Source organism: Palaemon carinicauda, chromosome 11 (assembly GCF_036898095.1).
Source record: "Palaemon carinicauda isolate YSFRI2023 chromosome 11, ASM3689809v2, whole genome shotgun sequence".
Taxonomy (NCBI): domain Eukaryota; kingdom Metazoa; phylum Arthropoda; class Malacostraca; order Decapoda; family Palaemonidae; genus Palaemon; species Palaemon carinicauda.
In genome coordinates this window covers 124,127,212-124,134,711 of record NC_090735.1, presented here as the reverse complement: position 1 = coordinate 124,134,711, position 7,500 = coordinate 124,127,212, and positions in this window count along the sequence as shown.

Below are 7,500 nucleotides of genomic sequence, written 5' to 3'. Positions count from 1 at the left end.
GCTTTTGAGCAAAAGGACCGTCGTAGGAAAACCTGTAAAAAGCAAAATAACTTGATAAATTATGAAACATGGAAGTAAAGATAACTGACAATATAAATATTTTCCAACAATATGCCAAGTTAAACATTCAAACTTTTTTCCGCCATGATCCGCCGTCGAATTTTATAAGTGATTGTATGCTCAGGCGAACAAGAAGATTCCGTGTTGTATATCGCATCTGTCACTATCTGTATTTTATCAAGGCCGTCTCAAATGAGCATGGACTTTATCCACGGTTTCAATGCTCTCTCCGCCGATGGACATACGGGCACACTTCCCTATGATAATTTACAATTCCATGTATATTTTTTTTTACTGTTGATTACAGACAATTTATTTTTTAAAGTTTGCCTTATATTTCTATAAATGGAACACTATTTCTATTAATTGTGAAGTGACAATTGTATAAAAATAAAGATCGAAAGTTTTTTGTTGTATTATTCTACCATAAATAGTAAAGTACTGTCATTCTGTGTTACAGCTTCATGTTCATAGTGAAATGATTGTGTGATTTCGAAATAACTCCGTGATAGATAGCCATCGAAAGTATTATACTGTTCGTTGGTTGTAACGGACTTTAAAAACCTTATCTCTCTCTCTCTCTCTCTCTCTCTCTCTCTCTCTCTCTCTTGTTTGTCTGTTATGAAAATATTTTTTTTTCTATTTACGGCATTAAATGCTAAGTTGTTTACTTATTTAACTCTTCAAGGGGTTTGGGACTCTCTCTCTCTCTCTCTCTCTCTCTCTCTCTCCTCTCTCTCTCTCTCTCTCTCTCTCTCTCTTTAACAATATTAACTCGAGTTGCCTTACTTATAAAGAAAATATCGGTTTGTTTACTTTGACACGGGAAGTCTACAATAATGTATAATTATAAGCCATAAAAAGAACAAAAAGCATATCTTCTGAGTTCTGCTGACAAAAGTAAGATATTTCTACCAGCCTTACCTTGCCTTATTGCCTTATTTTTTGTTTGGGTTCCCCCAGGTCCCTCAGTGTGAGGCACCTCGTATATCCACCAGAGAGTTGCTAATGCATCTTCCGGTGTATTTTGCATCTTCCAGTCTTGGATGGTCTGGGATGCATCTTAGGTATTTATCGAGCTTATTCTTAAACACATCTACGCTCACTCCTGATATGTTTCTTAGATGAGCTGGCAGCACATTAAATAGTCGCTGCATTATCGATGCTGGTGCGTAGTGGATTAATGTCCTGTGCGCCTTTCTTAGTTTACCTGGAATATTTTTTGGCACTATTAATCTACCTCGGCTTGCTCTTTCTGATATTTTAAGCTCCATGATGTTTTCAGTAATTCCTTCTATTTGCTTCCATGCTTGTATTATCATATAGCGTTCTCTTCTCCTTTCTAGACTGTATAGTTTTAAGATTTGCAGTCTTTCCCAGTAGTCAAGGTCCTTAACTTCTTCTATTCTAGCAGTATAGGACCTTTGTACACTCTCTATTTGTGCAATATCCTTTTGGTAGTGTGAGTACCATATCACATTGCAGTACTCGTGTGTACTACGTACATAAGTTTTGTAAAGCATAATCATGTGTTCAGCTTTTCTTGTTTTAAAGTGTCTGAATAACATTCCCATTTTTGCTTTACATTTAGCCAACAGTGTTGTTATTTGGTCGTTGCATAACATATTCCTATTTAACATTACACCAAGGTCTTTAATTGCTTCCTTGTTTGTGATTGTCTCGTTATTAGGTCCCTTGTATGCATATACCATTCCTTCTCTGTTTCCATAATTTATTGATTCAAATTTATCGGAGTTAAATACCATTCTATTTATCTCTGCCCATTCATATATTTTGTTTAGATCTCTTTGTAGTGAGTTCCTATCTTCATCACAAGTAATTTCTCTACTTATTCTCGTGTCATCGGCGAAACTTCTCACTACGGAGTTTTCAACATCACAGTCTATGTCTAAGATCATAATAACAAACAGCAGTGCAGCTAATACCGTACCTTGTGGCACAACAGATATTACCTGGGCTTCATCTGATTTCTCGTCATTTGCAACCACTATCTGTTTTCTGTTTTGCAGGAATTCTTTTACCCATTTTCCTATCTTTCCCACAATATTATGATTTCTCATTTTTTTCTCCAATATGTTATGGTCTACCTTGTCAAAGGCTTTTGCAAAATCTAGATAGATCACATCTGTGTCTTTTTCATTTATCATATTTTTGTATATGTTTTCATAGTGTACTATCAGTTGGGTCTGTGTACTTTTTCCAGGCACGAAACCGTGTTGACCCATATTAAATAAATTATTTTTAACCAAATGGTTCATTATTTTCTTTTTTATTATCCTCTCATACACTTTCATAATATGTGATGTTAGACTAACAGGTCTATAGTTGCTTGCCTCTAGTCTTGATCCACTTTTGAAGATAGGGGTTATATAAGCTAATTTATGTTTAACATATATCTCCCTCATATCTACACTTTGTCTTAGCAGTATTGCAAGCGGCTTCGCGATAGTGTTTGCAGTTTTTTTTAACAAAATCGCTGGAACTCCATCTGGTCCGGCTGCCGATCCATTTTTAATTTCGTTTATAGCCTTGACAATATCTGCTTCATTAATATCTATATCCGTTAGATATTCAACATTTTCTTCTCTCATTTCTGTTTCATTATTCTCATTCGCAATTCTTGGCCTGAACTCACTCTTATATTTTTCTGCTAATATGTTGCATATTTCCTTTTTTTCATTCGTTAGCCGTCCTTCAATTCTTAGAGGGCCTATTTCTACTCTCCCTTTATTCATCTTTTTTTGCATAGGAGTAAAGTACTTTGGGGTTTCTTTTCATATTTTGAAGTGTCCTTTCTTCTAAGTCCCTTTTTTCATTTTCTTTCGACTGTATAATCTTTTGTTCTGCATTTTCTATCTTACATGTTATTTCCCTCATATTCCACACATTTTTTTCTTTTGCAAGATTTTTCTTCCACTTTATAATTTTCTGAAATAAGATCCTTCTGTCTCTTGGTATGCACGTCTTTTGTTTATTGTTTTTTTTGGGTACATATTTTTCAACAATTTTCTCCAGTATTTTGTACAATATGTCCGTATTTACCTGTATATTATCACTTACAAATACATTTTTCCATTCTTTATTCAGTTCTTCATCTATTTCTGACCATTTTATATTCTTACTGTAAAAATTATATTTTCCATATCCTTCCCAAAGTTTTGTGCTTTTATTAATTCTGCGATCACTTGCTTTGGAATGGACTATCAATTCTATGACCTTGTGGTCTGAAATTCCCGTGTTATACACTATTATTTCTTTAACATAATTCACCTCATTCACAAATACTAGATCTAGGACATTTTCCTTTCTTGTTGGAATGTGGTTTATTTGTTGCATATTATGTTCTAATAGCATATCTTGAAGCTTTTCAAATTGCCTCTTATCTTCTGCTCTACTATTACTCTCTTTTTTATATGTATACATACAACCACTTTCTTCTATCCGTTCTTTCCAATCCACGAAAGGAAAGTTAAAATCTCCGGATAGGAGTATATTCCAGTCTTTATGGTTTCTACATATATCATCTATTTTTTCTATTATTATGTCAAACTCCTTAGTGTTTGGGGGTCTGTAAACTACAATATTCACTAGTTTTTCAAATTCAAATTCTACCGCAATCAATTCACATTCTGTGTTGCTGTATTTTTTCACAGACTTTTCCTTGATTTATGTCTCTTCCATATATTGCGGTTTCCCCTTGATTCGTATTTTTTCTGTCTGATCTATAAGTTTGGAAACCCTTTATCTGGTCATCACTGCCAGTCTCTTGGGAATACCATGTTTCACTTATATTTAATATATCTATTTTTTCAATTTGGGTTAGTTCTTCTAAGAACTCTATTTTCCTTTTAGAGTTACTCGTGACTAAACCCTGTGCATTCATCACTATTATGGTTTGTGTTTCATCCACATTATTTAATATTGGTAATAATATGGATTCTCCCATGCTTCCTTCCTGTTCTGATATGATGTTCTTTTCTTCATTTCCTGGAATTCTGCCATTAAAAAATCCAACTTTTCTATTATATTTGCTCTTTCGCCTTCATAGTTATTTTTGTGTGTATACCTGCAATTATCCCCATATCTGCACCAACCCCTGGCATTATAGATGCATTCTTTGTAGTTGGGCTCTAAATGTGCAGATTTGGGTTGAAAGGCCTCATATCTTGGGGCTCTTGGTTCATAGCGCGGTATATACATGGCCTGCTTTTTTGTTTCTTTTTCTGTTTCTTTTTTGTTTTAATTTTTCTTTTCAGTTTGCTGAGTTTTCTTACTTTCATTCATGGTTGCAGGATGCATATATCGACATTTTTTGTTGAAACTGCATCCTTTTCCTTCTTTTAGGTTTTTGCATATTTTTGGATGGAGATCTCTGCATTCGTCTCCATATCCGTCTAAATATGCACATTTACCATATATTTCATAATTATGGCATATCTTTGGATGCTTGTAGTAGCATCTTTCGCCAAATCTGCAATTCCCTCTTTTCAGCATATTACAGGCTATATCTTTTTTTTTTCTTGTTCTTGCTCTTCCCTAAAAGTATGTAGGTCCGGGTAGAGTCTCTTGGGTCTATTATTTGTTTCCATCTGATAATTTATTTCTTCATAAGTATGTTGTTGGATGGCATCATAAGTTATATCAATGATTTCCTCTGCATCCTTACACATATCCTGTTCATTTTTCTCTTCTTCTTCTTTTTCTTCTTCTTCTTCTTCTGTTTCTTCTTCTTCCTCTTCTTTATCTTCAACTATCTGCAGATTTAGTCTCGACTTAATTATATTTTCTATCCATACTAAGCATGTTGAGCAGAATACCTTTGTGTCTTTATTTTTTATTTTTTGCTGTATTTCAGCACATGTGGGGTGTGTTGGAACATGACAGGCATCACATTTTCTAATCAATTGTTGAGGATTATTAATGGAATACCATATCTTACATGTATTACACCATTTTGGAATTCTTTTTCCCAATGCATCAATCAGCATATTCACCATATTGGACTTCTTGTTGTTCTTTGATGGAATGTGTTGATTGATGTAGACTTTCTTTATAAGTCTCTTTATCACCTGGATCTTCTTTGGAATTTCTTCTATTATTTTGCTGATGTTTTCCGCAGATTTGCTCCAGTTTATTGGATCATATTGCTTCAATATGTCTGCGAATATTTTTCCGTCACACTGGTTGGCGTTACTAGTGACCTCTGTTATCAGACGGTCGAGCTCCTGTTTCGCCAACTCATGGAATTTACTTTTGCTGAGTCCAACGATGTCTCTCCAAGCCTTGCCCATGTTGTACATAGCCATCTTGATTAGATTTTTAGTAATTCACAAGATAACTATTCTATGCCGACGTTTTATCCCACTTCTCTGACATCAAACTAATCACCGACTATTCACGAAAACTTGTAGCTATATTGCACTCGATAGCCTTTTGTTATCCGCGTTAAATCAGGATATTTATAGGGTCGCAAAAGTTTAATCACTCACCGGCACACAGATACTACTCGAGAGAGAGAGAGAGAGAGAGAGAGAGAGAGAGAGAGAGAGAGAGAGAGAGAGAGAGAGAGAGAGAGAGAATAAAAAAAATCTAGCCATATATATGATCTTGCATTAAAAGAGTGACATAAGAAAAGTCACATAACTTAACATGTTACAGTTTTAGTGGTAATTAAGTTAATGATACTCATAAATAGAGTGATAGATTTAGCCGTTACTTAAACATAACTGTTGAAGGTAAGGTGTATCCCATCCCCAAGATTCGATCCAAGTGTGTGGAGCATTTATCACATGCAATCTCCCAAGACCAAAAAATAATGTAGCGACTTGCCACAGGAGATTCGAGAAAGTCGTTAAATGATATCATATGGGACTTTACAAGACGATTCGAGACTTTATCAAAGAAGCACCATCACACAGTCCAAGAGGTACGCTTTTACAACTCATTGTCGCAAGTATCTTTGACCTTACGATCTGTATGAAGGCATCTCCTGACCCCAGGTATATATGAGCGACGACTAACTGCAGCAGCAGGCTAAACCTTGCTTGCTGTTCACTTTTTCCAACATAGTTTTCTTTTCTTTGCATTAGGTAAAGCTAATGATGCACCTGTGTACCTCTCAAAGGTTTTCATTTCTCTTGATCAGTCGAAATTATATTGTTTTATAGACGCACCCATAGCTGATGACATCAATGATTATTCATTATGAATATTAATATTAACATTAACATTAACATTAATTTTAGTATTATTATTAATATTAATATTATTATTATCATTAATATCATTATTATTATTATTATTATTATTATTATTATTATTATTATTATTATTATTAGCTAAGCTAAAACCCTAGCTGGAAAAGAACGATGTTAAAAACCAAGTGTGCCCGTATGTCCATCGGCGGAGAGAGCATTGAAACCGTGGATAAAGTCCATGCTCATTTGAGACGGCCTTGATAAAATACAGATAGTGACAGATGCGATATACAACACGGAATCTTCTTGTTCGCCTGAGCATACAATCACTTATAAAATTCGACGGCGGATCATGGCGGAAAAAAGTTTGAATGTTTAACTTGGCATATTGTTGGAAAATATTTATATTGTCAGTTATCTTTACTTCCATGTTTCATAATTTATCAAGTTATTTTGGTTTTTACAGGTTTTCCTACGACGGTCCTTTTGCTCAAAAGCCAAAAACTATTTGATTAAACATTTGAACGTAAATCTATGATACTCACAAGTATTAGCCTCAAACCTAAACCTATTTTGATTACAAATATGTAGAGTAGGGTCAATGTGAAGTCCTATCCCTTCAATGGACAAATGGTTAAGGTAGGTTGACACCTTCATACTTTTTAGCTGCGACGCGGGGTCGTGCCACCTCGCAGGTGAAAACACTTTTTTTTTTTTTTTTGTCAACATCGTAACATGAGTATGCGAGGTCTTGCGACATGTCACGAGGTTGTTTTGAGATGTCTTGCTCAGTGCCACGAGTTGGACGCGGTCTTTCCTTTTGAGGTGTCACGAGGTGAGGCGAGGTGTTTCCGAATTTTTATGACGTAATGGTGGTTGAATCTGTGTGTGCATATCTATCTAAATATTCAAGTCTCTCTCTCTCTCTCTCTCTCTCTCTCCCTCTCTCTCTCTCGGTGTTATCACTTTCTGCATTCAACTCCAAGATATATGCGACCCGTCAAAAATGACGTGTTAATATCTAGATAGATATGCACATTGCACACAAAAGCACACGTGCACACACAGATTCAAGCCTTCTCAACCTCACCCTTTTTCTAACTACAACACGCTACTTTAGCAAATTTTGGGGAGATTGAAGTATTATAATGGGTTGCCGTTCAGCGTGGTATATATATATATATATATATATATATATATATATATATATATATATATATAT